We start from the raw sequence: 14,495 nt of genomic DNA, 5'->3' as shown, positions 1-14,495 counted from the left end.
CTGATTTCCACCCTAGAGGAGTTTTCTCTATGAGGTATGTTGATTGTATGATCTGAAGCTTCATTGATGCATTCTTTGTACCATCTCTTAGCTTGGTGATAAGTCAATCTAATAAATTGATCCCCCCTTGAAAGATGGAATACCTTCTCTATATTGTTGGGTCAGATATCTAGGATGAGCTCTCTAGTTATGCTCTTGAAAACCCTTTCTTTGAGAACATATCTTTATGTTAGTGTCATGATCAATTTTGATGACTGCACTAAAACTAGATACAATGTTGCATTAACTTGTACTGATTAGATCAAGGTGGATATTATCAAAAACCTTTCTATTGGTTTGTTGCATAGTGTCAAGAATGCTCCCAAATCAATGTGACCTAGTTTGGTATCTCAGATCTTTGAATGATCATCCTAGAATCGTGACTTTTTTGGAATGCCCTAAAACTTGGACACTACAGGTTTTGGGATCATCTTTTTTGCAAGAGAAGATGATGAGGAAGCCATTGGATATACATAAAAGGAATGCGCATTAGTCCAAAGTTGAGGAAAAATTCAATAAATCAAACCCTAATAATGACACGATCAAAATGCAAAACCCTAATCTTCCAAAAAGTACTCAAAAACCTAATTTGATTGTAAGATGCAAAAAAGGGCATAAAGAATATTAGATCAAAGGTGCGTAGTAGCAAACCTAATTAGATGCATTGTTGCACACCTTAAATCGGTGTTATGATTTGTTATTGTTTTTTTTAATTTTAATTTTTTTTTTGTGGAAAAGTAAGGTGCATAGTAGCACACCTAATTAGGTGTGCTACTATGCACCCTAATTTAGTTTTTTGCTTTGTCTTTTTAAAATGCTACAAGTTTTTAATGGTTTTGTGGGAAACAAGGTGCGTAGTGGTGCACCTAATTAGGTGCGCTAGTGCACACCTTTTTTCTAGAGGCTAACATTGTTTAGTTTGTTTTTTGCAGGAGGCAAAGGGGCGAAGAGAAGTGCACCTGATAAGTGCAAAGCTATGCTTTATGCTTTTGAGGAAGAGAAATAAAAAACAACTAGGATGAAGGAGAAGGTTTCCTAGGTTTTATAGACCTAAGTCCCTTCTCAACCCTAGGTGTTGCACAACTGTGAAGCTGTGTAGGTGCATTGCTACGTAGTTGTGCATTATCATTGGCGATGCCCTATGATAATGGCTATGGCACACTAGCACACCTAATTAGGTGCACTATTATGCCTTTCTTTTTGTAAAAAAAGGTCTTCTCCGTTCAAAACTATGATTTATGGACACTGAGTTTTCTAGTTAGGACTTTTACTTGACTGAAACAACCAATAAAATCCTCAAAATTACTTAGACCCTAGACTAGAGTTCCAAAAAGCCAAAAAGTAAAGTAGGGGGTCCCCATTTCTAGGCGAAATGGGGCATGCATTGTGGAAACCATGAAAAGATGGTTCTAGCATAATCAAGTTCTAGACAAAGTTGTCGTCATCATCCCCATCTTCATATTCATCAATCCCATCATCCATTTTCAAAAGCCTACTTTATGAAATATTCTCACTCACCATCCTACCTTAAGATTAATTTCATTAACAAGTATAGATATTAAGAACATTGGCTTTCCACAATCCATAATAGTTCTCAATAATTTTTCTAGTAATACTTGTGTAGCATATTTTTTATCAATGTCTAGATCACACTCTATAATTCATTGTCAAGATACATAAAGCTTAACAAAAGCTCAACAAAAGATTGGTTTTACATTTTCTTGAGCTTTTTGTGTCCTGATGATGGACAACAAAGTGTGACCCAAAACTTTGGTAAAAGAATTATACACAATTGTTACCGTAAAAATTATTGACAACTATTGTAGATATGTTATTCATTGCTTGATCTAATGGAAAGAAACTGTTATTAAAGATTTTTTTTTTAATGTTTCATCCAATTATCAACTTCTTGTCTTGTGTTTATCACTATTCACTACAACTTATAAATCAACCCTTTATTTTTATAATATTTTACTAGTATATAACTATTTCGAGAAACTACTAAATTATTATAGGTTCATATCTTGAAAGATCAATATTTTATAATGTTAGATTTTTAAAAAATTTATGAATTTTTTTATCATAATAACATTGTTTGAAAATTTTGACATTTTTTATTCTTATTTTCAATTTAAACAAGATACCTAGAATCATGCTAGGGGTCATATTAATTAAAATAAAAAATAATTATAAGTCAAACATCTTTAGTTTTTATTTTTCAAAGTATTCTATATTTTCCAAGATTATTAAACCGTTAGAGAGGCGACAATTTTTTTCATGAATCGTAAATAGTTGGAATAGCAAAAAGGCTACAAAAGCATCATAAAAAAATTAATAATAGAACTATATAATGGAAACAAATAATACTAAAATGACATTAGAAATGCTTATTCTAATGCAATAACATCCAAAAATGAAAAAGTAAATAAAGTAGCATGTTCCTTGTGTATAGTAGAAAAAAATTACAAATGCATTTACTATTAAGGAATCACCTATTTCACTACTAATAAAATGATTTAGTATAAACATGCTTATATTTTTGTCATATAAATCATTTTTAAGGTTATATTTCTTATAATTTATTTGATATGCCTTATTAATAGAAGTAGTTTGCTAAGCAATACTAAGACTTTAAAGATTAACTCAAAAAAATTATATTACTAAAACTTGTTAAAGAAAATATAAATATAATTCAATTGAAGAAAATATAAATATAATTCAACTGTTGAAAGTAAATATATAAGGGGGAAATGAATGATGGATTTGCACTGTGAACCTGCATTCTGCATGGCTAGGGCCTGCATGCCCTAAGCCTACTGCTCTCACTATTTGTTGCAGTTTGAAGCCGTTGTTTCAGATTTTCCTCTGTGTGTTCGAGGCAGGGTCTGCATAGTAGGAGTGGGGAGCTAAAAGGAGAGCATTGATAGTTTATGTGGAGTCGGGGCTAGCCAAATTTTGGCGCTCAGATAGGGCTTTCTTCCCTTAGTGGCGTGGGGAGCACTATAGGAATCTGGTGGTTCTGGTTTTAGAGTTAAGCTTGGAGATAATGCCTTTGAATCTGCGCATGGGGCAATCAGAGGCCCTTGGGGCTCAGATTTTGACTGAGGATCTGGACATGGCGGATACATCTTTTCAGATGCAAGGAGGGGCTAATAGCCAGATGGACAATATCCCATCTAGAGAGAATGTGGCTTCATCAAAACGTTCTATCTGAATTAAGAAGATGAATGGGTGTTTAGAGAGATCTAAGGATTGACTAGTGTTGGTTATTCAACCAAAGCAAATTTTAGAAGATGTGGAATATTCAGGCAAGCATGCGCTCATATGCAAGTTTTTGGGTCTCTGACTCCCTCTACCTGTGTTGGAATCTTGGGCTCATCAAATTTGGAATCTAGAAGGGGATATGGAGATTCTACTAGCGGCTAACAACTATTTTATGGTTATTTTCTCAAGCATGTCGGAAAGGAGCAAAGTATTCAAAGGAGGCCCATACTTCTTTAACCAAGTTGGGCTATTCATCAAACCCTGGCACACTGGATTCAATTCTGTTGAGGAGATCTCGTCTCGGGTCCCTGTGTGGATTCGGCTTCCACGTCTACCACTGGAATTTTGGAGAGAGGATATTCTTCATTCGATATCTCTTTTTCTTGGGAAACCAGTTGGGTCGGCTACCCAAACCCATGATCGAAAGGTAATTTCATATGCATGTATTTGTGTGGAGGTTGATCTTACTAATCTACTTCCTAATTCTATGGAAATTTTCTTAGGCCCTTGTTCATGGATTCAACAGTTGGACTATGAGACTCTACCCTTTAGATGCAGGATTTGTCGTGAGTATGGGCACTTGCAACATAAATGCCCCCGAAATAAATTTTCTCAATCATCAACAACCACGGTACCAACCCCTAAGGATGACAAGAGTAAAACCCCTATGCCAGCTAGTCCCTCTAGAGATAAGGAGGGTTTTATCCCAATGAAGCTGCATAATAAAGGAAAGGGGCAGAAGAGAACTTGGACGAATAGACAAAGGGATGATACCTTCAACAGGTTTAATGTGCTAGAGAACTTGATACAGGAGGAAGGTATACCTGGTGAGACACCCCCGGGTGATGAATCTCTTTTGGAACCCCAGCTAGAGGAAGTTGAGAATCTACTCCAGATTCTTGAGGTAGTACATGGCTAGACAGTTGGCTCAGATGGATTGGTTCAAGAGTTATGTTGTGATATTCCTAGTGGCTCACATCCCTGTGATAGTCCAAATATCATAGCCTCTACCCATCCTAGCAAGAAAGGAGTGACTGACAACACAAAAGGCTCTAAAGCCACATCCATTTTGGGCTTATATCAAAAGCCCTTTAAAAGAGGGACCTCAAAAAAATCTGCTAAGAGTGGAAGGAAAATGGATCAAGAGAAAGTCAAGATGATGGGTGAGACTTTGGTTGAAGCAGGGTTTGTAAAGCCCATTGACTCCCACTTCTCGCAATCTTCTAAATGATCGTTATTTCATGGAATGTTAGGGGGTTGAACAGCATCCCTAGACAAAAGGTTGTTTGTAGATTGATAGATTCTCACTCTCTAGATTTTTTTTCATTCATGAAACTAAACTTTTAGTTGATGAATTAAATAGTTGTGGGCCAAAGTTATGGCCCCATGATAGCTAGCAGGCAGTAGGTGCTCACAGAAGCTTAGGTGGTCTTGGTTGTCTCTGGAATCCTAAGAAGGTGACTCCCCTATGGTGGGTTACGAGCAGATCCTCCATCTCTTTTATGGCTTCTCACTTTGAGACAAGTGAAAGGTGCTTGTTTTCCAATATTTATGCTCCTATTGATTTAGTTGGAAAATCTCTTATGTGGTCACATATTATATTTGTCTGATCTTTAGATCCTTTCCTTCCTTGGATTGCTGCTAGAGATTTTAATGTTGTTTCTAATCTAGAGGAAAAGAGGGACAAAATTTCTCGATTGGGTCCTTCTTCTAGAATGCTTAGAGACAACATTAGTGCTTTGAACCTTATTAATGTTAAACCCGCTTGTGGCTTATTCACCTAGAATAATAGAAGGAGTGGAATGGAGGCTATCTTTGAAAGGCTTGATAGGTTCCTGGTATCTTGTTTTTTGGATCGATATTAGATGAGCTACTAGTTCAGAAACTCTTGAATGGAGAGGCTCTAACCACTGGCCTATCAGGCTCTCTATCACTCCTTTCAAGACCACTAAGAATCCCTCTTTCAAGTTTTAGCTAATGTGGTTGAGAGATCATTCCCTTCAGGATCTTATGATAGCCTGGTGGTATGAGGGCAGGCCCCCTCATGGTACTTCCATGTACACCTTTGAGAAGAGGCTTCAGCATGTGAAATTTAGGCTGAAACAGTGGAATAAACAGTATTTTGGAAACCTTCAAGAGTATTTAAGGGAAGCCCAGGCCAAGCTAGATAGTGTCACTCACCAGATCAGGGACCAAGGAATGACTCTTGATTTAATGTCGGAAGAATCCTCAGCTTTGAGGGAGATTGAAGAATGGGAGCTTCGTGAGGAAATATTCTAAAAACAAAAGTCTTGGGTGGATTGGTTGCAGGAGGGAGATAGAAACACTGCTTTCTTCCACAACACTATTAAAGCTTCTAGGTTTGGAAATTCTATTACTTCTCTTGTTTCTTCTTCTAGAGATCATCACTTTTCCAAGAAGGCAATTTCTTTAGAGGCCACTAATTACTTCTCTTAGCTCTTCTCTAAGGAGGAACCTATTTCCTTGGTGGAGACAAGGGCTATTTTAGATTGCATTCCTCATCTTGTGTCTAGCAGTATGAATAGGGCTTTGTCAAAACCTGTTATGCTCGAAGAGCTAGAGAAAGTGGTATTTGGTATGAAGAAAGGTAAAGCCCTAGGCCCAAACAGATTTCCTATTGAATTTTTCCAACAATTTTGGGAGATTATTAAATTTGATCTTCTAGAAGTTGGTTGGGAATCATATCAAAATAAACAAATGCTCAAGTCCTTGAATGCTACTTTCCTGACTCTCATCCCCAAGATTGATGGAGCTAACGGGTTGGATCAATTTAGAGCTATTGCTTTATGTAATGTCACGTACAAAATTATCACAAAATTAATTTCTGAAAGGCTTAAGCCTTTTCTTGCCTCTTTGATTTTTGAGGAATAAGGAGGTTATGTTGGTGGTCGATAGATTCTTGATGGAGTGGTTATAGCTTCAGAAGCTATTCATTCTATGGCCACATCCAAGGAAAAGGCTATGTTTATTAAGCTAGATTTGGCTAAAGCTTACGATCGAGTTAGTTGGGAGTTCTTGGGTCATGTGCTTCTTGCTTTTGGATTTGATATGGAGTTGGTGGATTGGGTTCTCAGCTATGTGAATTCCAAATCCTTTTCTATCCTTATTAATGGAGAACCTATTGATCTATTCTCTACTTCTCAGGGGCTTCGGCAGGGGGATCCTATCTCTCCATATCTGTTTATCATTATGGCAGAGGCTTTGGGAAAATTTATAAAATCTCAAGCAAAAAAGGGACTGATCCAAGGGTGGAAGTGGCACAATGATATTCTAGCATACAGGCACCTCCAATTTGTGGATGATACTGGATTGATGGGTTTAGCTAGCATAAATGAAGCAAGGAACTTCAGAGTGATTTTGGATACTTATTTGAAATCTTCTGGACAACAGATTAATGAAGGTAAATCATCTATTTATTTCTTTAATACTCCTCAGTCGATTCAGGTCAGGATTGCTAGAATTCTCAAGTTTTAGGTTACTTCCCTTCCTTTGATTTACCTTGGAGTACCTCTTGCCCTGGGAACTAAGCTGAAAGATTATTGGCAAGGTTTGTTGGACAAATTCAGCTGGAAGGCTCACCCTCCTCAAGACTATGATTCAGGCTCTTCCCATTTATAGGTGTTTGGTGCAAACTCCTCCCATTGGAGTTATGAAAGATTTTGATGCTTTGTCATGACAATTCCTTTGGTTAGGCAACCTCCTCTCTTCTAAATGGAGCTTGGTCAAGTGGGACACTATTTGCATGCCTAAGTTTGCTGGGGGATTAGGCCTTAAATGTATGGCTCTTGGTGTCAAAGCTTTGGTGGCTAAGTTATATTGGAGATGGTGCAAGAATCAAGATCAAGATTGGGCTAAAATTTTGGCCCATAAGTACTTCCCAGGAGAGGATCTTCAGGATATTCCCAGACTGGAGCTAAATGGTAAGGGTTCCTTTATTTGGAATACTCTTAAAAGAGGTGCTCCTCTCATCAAGGATGACCTCTTCTAGATATGTAATGAGGGATTGAGTGTGTTATTCTGGCAAGACTCCTGGGATGGCTATCCTCCCATTCTCTCTAGCCATCCATATCTTTAGCCTCTATGTTCAATTTTTTTAGCTGGAGGATGGACCAAAGTTGTTCACTTCAAAACTATGAAGAGATGTGGTTCGATGATTGTGGCTAGTTGGAAATATCCTCAGGACTGGCCCCCGAGGGGCTCCTTGGAGATTCAGGTAGAGCTAGCCAATCTTCTCTCTCTTAGGCTGTGCAGTTCTTCTAAGGACAAAGATATCCTAGCTTGGGGTCTTTGCCCTAAAGGTATTTTCAGTGTTGCCCAGGGGTATGCTCGGCTAGATAGTCAATGTAATGAACTTCAAGAAATTCCCTGGTGGTGGAAGGTTTGGAATAGATTCTCATGGCCTAAATGTAATTTTTTTCTATGGCTAGTTGCTCAAAAAAAGTGTCTTATGTGGGATAACCTCCAGAGAAGAGGGTTTTAGGGTCCTTCACTCTACCCCCTCTATAGGATGCATGGAGAAGATGTTTCTCATTTATTCTTCTTATGCCCTCTCTCTAGAGAAATTTGGCATAAGTGGTGGGAGGCATGGTGTCATGGATGCATTCATGTTGAATCTCTTATTGAGTTTTGGGATAGCCTGGGGAGACCCCCTGCGAAAACCTCATTCTTCCAGGTGGCCTGGGCAGTTGGACCTTCTTTCATTCTTTGGAATCTTTGGCTGGAGCGCAATCGTCAGATTTTCTGTAACTCCTGTGTGGGAGTCACTAAATTATGGCAGGTGATCTTGAGCAGGCTTCAGGAAATTATCTGTGCTAAATGTGATTTGACGAAGCTAGTGGATCCTGATGACTTCAAGATAGTTTGGAATTTGGGATTGGTGGGCAAAGAGTTGGGAAGTAGAAGTAGTAAAAGATCTCAGCCTCTAAAAAGAAGAGTGTGTAGGATAGGAATATGGAGACCTCCACCAGATGGTGTCCTAAAGATTTACACTGACGGCTCCTCCCATGGGAATCCTAGATAGGCTGGTGTGGGGGGGGATTGGGAGAGATGCAGATCGCAAGGTTTGTTTCATATTCTCTGTTCACAAAGGAGTTCATTCCAATAACATGATGGAGGCCTTAGCCATTAAGGTGGCTATGTAGCGAGCTTGCTCTCTTGGATGGAGGAGAATAGTGTGTGAATCAAACTCTCAGATTGTTGTGGACATGATAAGTAACCAGAGAATAGAGGACTGTAACTGGCATATTGCCTCTCTTGTTAGAGAGATTCTTCACTTGAGTAGCTTTGTAGATGAGATTTCCTTTTGTCATATTCCCAGAGAATGGAATGGAATTGTTGATGTCTTGGCTAAATGGGCTTCGGAGAAAGGAGCTGGTTGGGATATTTTCGATACGGAGAATCTTCCTACTGATTTTGTGTGGATTCTTGAGCTTTTAGTGGAAAAAGATAGAACTTAATGGTTTTGGGTAGTGGTTTGATGGATTGGACCTGAGGCCTTTGTAATTTGGCTTTTTATGAAATAAATTTTTACCCCTTTTTTTCAAGAAAGAAAAAATATAAGTAAATATATAAATAATAAAATTTTATTTAGTTATCAGATGTGTAGTTTCATAATTTGAATACTTCATTAGTAAAGAATGAATCAAGATTCAAACCACCATTTGGTGCCTATCAAGTGATGTGTGGGGATAAGGTTTCCCATTTATTTTCTCCATGATTTATAACTTGAGGAAAAAAATGTCACATATAGAACTAGAGTGCATGCCATGCAGATGACACCAATCATCTTAAACCATTTACTAGGCATTTGTGAAAGAAATGACTTGTCTTTATTCCAAAAACATAAACGAAATGATATTATAATATCTCATATTGTAGGTCAAATTATAAATTTGAGGAGCAAACCAAATTTCCAATACATTACACTACATTATTTTGTTTCAATGTTTATTAACACGTGGTGATTTATTCATCATATTAGTTTTTCTATAAATAAACTTATTTTAATTATTTACTTTTTATAAATTTAAATAAAAAATATATTTAAGCACATGTAATATTTAATCAGATACCTTACTCTAAAACATCAACATATATATATTTATTCAATTTAAAAGAAAACACTTCCAATAGAATATGATAGAATAGTGAAATAGTTAGTTTAACAGGGACATGACTATCCTCCCTACAAATTGCACCATTGACTTAATTTCAAAACAATGAAAACATAATGAAATTTATTGAAAATTTCAACATTTGATCTTCAAGATTTGTATGCATATTTTGTGATAAAAAATAATAATGTTTTCGAAAAAAATTTGTTGTGTTTTCATGAATATAAATAAAGAATCATATTTGACCTTTTTTTGTCTTTTGTACATTTTGCTTGGAGATTAGCCAACGCCATCTAATAAAAGATAATATTAAGACATAGATTCTCATATTTTAGTTAAGATTCCAAAATGTGTAATAATATAAGTAGCTTATATATACTTATATATTACACTAAGAGTAATCATGGAGAAGCCTACTTTCATAAATCCCAACTAAGAAAACAAAAACCTTGGGATTAAATCAAAATAGTCTTAATTAAACATGTTGAAGAAAATATAAATATAATTATCTAAGCTTATATAAATATAATTATGTGATTAATAATATAACTAGCTTATATATACTTATATATTACACTAAGAGTAATTTTTTTCGAGAAGACTATTTTCATAAATCCCAACTAAGAAGAAGAAAAAAAAAACCTTGGGATTAAATCAAAATAGTCGTAATTAGATCTATTGAAGAAAATATAAATATAATTCAATTGAAGAAAATATAAATAATAAAATTTTATTTAGTTATAAGATGTGTAGTGTCATAACTTGAATACTTCATTAAAGATTAACTCAAAAAAATTATTATTAATAAAACTTGTTGAAGAAAATATAAATATATTTCAATTGAAGAAAATAAAAATATAAGTAAATATATAAATAATAAAATTTTATTTAGTTATTAGATGTGTAGTTTCATAATTTAAATACTTCATTAGTAAAGAACGAATCAAGGTTCATACCACCATTTGGTGTCTATCAAGTGATGTGTGGGGATAAGGTTTCACATTTATTTTCTCCTTGATTTATAACTCGAGGAAAAAATTGTCACACATAGAACTAGAGTGCATGTCATGAAGATGACACCAATCATCTTAAACCAGCTACTAGGCATTTGTGAAGAAAATGACTTGTATTTATTCTAAAAATAGAAATGAAATGATATTATAATATCTCATATTATAGCTCAAGTTATAAATTCGAGGAGCAAACCAAATATTCAATACATTACACTACATTATTTTGTTTTGATGTTTATTAACACATGGTGATTTATCAATCATATTAGTTTTTCTATCAATAAACTTATTTTAATTATTTACCTTTTACAAATTTAAATAAAAAATATATTTAAGAACATTTAATATTTAATCAGATAACTTATTTTAAAACATCAACATATATATTTATTCAATTTAAAATAAAACACTTCCAATAGAATATGATAGAATCATGAAATAGTTAGTCTAATAGGGACACCGCTATCCTCTCTACAAATTGCACCATTAACTAAATTTCGAAAAAACAAAAACACAATGAAATTTATTGAAATTTTCAACATTTGATCTTCATGATTTGTATGTATATTTTGTGATCGAAAAAAATAAAGTTTTTGAAAAAATTTCACTGTGTTTTTATGAATCTGAAAAAGAATTATATTTGACCTTTTTTTGTCTTTTGTACATTTTGTTTGGAGATTAGCCAGCTAATAAAAGATAATATAATTAAGACATAGATTCTCATATTTTAGTTTAACATTCCAAAGTGGTTAACAATTTTCACTTGAGATCATTTGTATATGTATACAAAATTATGAACTTAAATTCTTTTACGATTAACAAAAGATTAGAAGCGTGGAATTAAAGATAAAAACGTTTCTAAACATATCTAACGCACCATATTTTTCATGCCTTCGAAATCTCATGATCTCTGCACCCGTGTACTGAAAACAAGCACAAAAAGAAAACCCACGATTACATTCATCTTAAAGGACTGACTGAGACGGCATATAAAGTCGTCCATAGGAAAACAGGCAAACCACACCATTCTCTACATAAAACCTCTTGAAGCTGTTAACAATGATCAGAAACACTCATAGAGTGTGATGTTAACCATTAGGCGGAAATAAACACTTATAGAGTGTGATGTTAAGAAGTGAGATTACCCCGTGCAGGGGCTGTAACCAGAGCTAAAGTTGTATTGTGAGCATTTTCCCCAATAACCCACTCTAGGTAAACATACAAGTAAAGCACACCATTACATTCATTTGAAAGAGCTAACTGAAACAACATAAATATTGAATTACAATTCATGTGGATTGATTAGTAAGCTCTTCATTCATTGTATGAATGGTTTGCCTCCTTGTTTGTCCAAGTCTAACGTGTTTATCTAAACCACTTTACAACACTCTGTCCTTAAGACCCCTAACAACCAAAAACTCAAGCATAAAACATTCCTTTTATTAGTGAACTGCTAAGCCAATTAAACCTATGATCACACTTTTACCAATCTATTGCCAATTCATATGTGACTCATTTCCAAATCCATAACACTACTAAACAACTAAGCACATTATTCTACCCTCCATTTTGTTTGTAACTATCAATAACACTCGTAGAGTGTTATGTTAACTCTGACCCGAAAATAAGCAATTCCCTCTGCTGCATCGGTAGAATATGTGGCAATTCCTCTGGCCATCAAGAAATCACCCGTTCCACCGACTACAGATAGATCTCTGTACTTCTGTAGCAGTGGATCAGCACCATTAATGGTGACGGTGCCCTTATAATCTGATGAATCCAGCACAAATGTGAAGGCGAACCAAGCATTGTAAATAGTCTTCATGTTGTAAAAATAAAATCCTTGCGCTCTTCCCACACGGGGAGAGTAGAAACTGGGGTCAAGAGTAACAGGATCATCAAAGACAACCATGTCTCCAAACCAGAATGGATCAGCAAAAGAAGTGAGATTGCCCCACGCAGGGGCTGCAACCAGAGCAGATGTTGCATTGTCTAGGTTTTACACATTGTAAATTATATCATGAAAATAAAGCACCAAATTGTTACATGACTTTGGAAGCTGCTTCTTCCATGCATGCCCATCTACGTTACTGAGCATCATGCAAGAGAGGAGAAGCCCCATAAAGCACAAATGAAATACTTTGCTACTACAATACCCAAAAGCCATATCTCTTAAAATCTCTACTACAACTATACTGGATGTCACTACACATATGACTTCACAAGGTGAAATAGACGCTTTATTATAGCTTCCATCACAATTGGAACGTTATCATCATTATATCTTTGCACTCTATTCTAGGCGGGTAATTTTTTTATTAGTAGATTGATTGTCAATTGCACGCTTTGAATGAAATTTATACGCAAAGCCTGCAAGACGAAATCCGTAAGTTTTGGCATAAACCCTTTGGCTTCATATTAGCTATAATTGATTCCCTGAGCTAACTTTACGAGTAAGACAAAAATAGGATTTCCATTATCATCAATTATGGGCATAGAATGCAGAAGGAAGCCTGAACTGAGAATTGTTGTAGACAGGAGGGACTCTTTTACAGATAACTGTCTGCAACGTTTGCAGGGTGAAGTTGACAAAGCCTGTATGTTTTGGCTTGAACCATTTGGCTTCTTGTGAGCCATGAATTCCCCTTAAATTATTTCAAGGGAAACAATCATTGAAAATGTGTAAAATACTGTGAAACATGTACACAGATAATATTTAATTCGTGTAGAAGAATATGTAGGTAAATAACTATAATAATAAAATATTCATATTTTTTTAAGTTTCTATATGAAGAAATATTGGTTGCAATTAATAATATAACTAGCTTATATATACTTATGTATTACACTAAGAGTAATCATTCTGAAGAAGTCTATTTTCATAAATCCCAACTAAGAAAAAAATCCTTGAGATTAAATCAAAATAGGCACTTCGGAATTATATATATATGTATATATATAAAAGCTAGTGGTTGGCAGAAAAGGAAAAGCATTTTTTTATTTTTCTATTTTGATAAGGTTAATATAAAATTGTTAATAAATTGTTAACATTAGTTTTTTTATGTAGGTTAGTGCTACTAGGACATGTACGGTTAATGTTAGTGATATTGCTATGCCTAACATTATTATTAGAGGGATTGATAAGTTTTATTTATGAGGTTTTCTAGGGTTTGTATTATTATTATGGTTAATATTGTTTTAGGGCTATTACTCATATTATCATTAACGCTAGAGCTATTATTACACTTCATATTAGTGTTAGGGTAATTGTCTAGTTAACTCTATTATAACACCTATGATTAATGCTATTGTGATCTACCTACAATTAATTATTTTATAATGCATTCCCTCCCTCCCTCTCCCATTACTTTCCACTATCTCTAGAGATTCCCCGTAATCACCCTCTCTCTCCCCCTAATCTCTAGGTACACCCTATAATTTCTTTCCCTCTCTTTCCAGAAACCTCTCTCTCTCTCTCTCTCTCTCCTTCTATCTAGTCACACCCCCTAATATATGAATATCTCCATGGTCTCAAGATACACCCCCTAATCTCTCTCCCTTCCTTATCTATAGATGTGCCCCTAATCTCTCTCTCTCTCTCTCTCTCTAATATATATATATATATATATATATATATATATAACATCTCTACCTCCCTCCATGCTCTCTAGATACACCAACTAATCTACTCTCTCTCTCTCTCTCTCTCTCTCTCTCTCTCACACATGTGTGTGCGCGCCCTCTCTATCCCTCTCTCTCTCTCTCACACACACACACACACACAAAAGATATGCCCCATAATCTCCTTCACTCCCTCCTTTCTCTCTAGATACAAATCCTAATCTCTCTATCAAGATATGTCTTCTTAACACTCCCTCTACTTCTCCTTGCTTTCTAGATAAACCCCCTAATCTCTCTCCTCATTTCCTTCTCTCTAGTGAGACTCCCTAATATATAAATATCTCCATGATATCTAGATACACCCCCAATCTCTCTCTCTCTCTCTCTCTCTCTCTCTCTCTCTCTCACACACACACACACACAC

At 35.4% G+C, this 14,495-nt stretch overlaps 1 pseudogene; it reads right to left on the bottom strand.

The window, feature by feature from the left end:
* Positions 1-12,032: 12,032 nt before the first annotated feature.
* Positions 12,033-12,617, bottom strand: LOC149539525 (disease resistance response protein 206-like; annotated as a pseudogene).
* Positions 12,618-14,495: the final 1,878 nt, after the last annotated feature.

This window comes from Cupressus sempervirens, chromosome 9 (assembly GCF_028749045.1).
Source record: "Cupressus sempervirens isolate cs-2001-9-10 chromosome 9, ASM2874904v1, whole genome shotgun sequence".
NCBI classification, from domain to species: Eukaryota; Viridiplantae; Streptophyta; class Pinopsida; order Cupressales; family Cupressaceae; genus Cupressus; species Cupressus sempervirens.
This window is presented reverse-complemented; position numbering and strand designations above follow the sequence as displayed.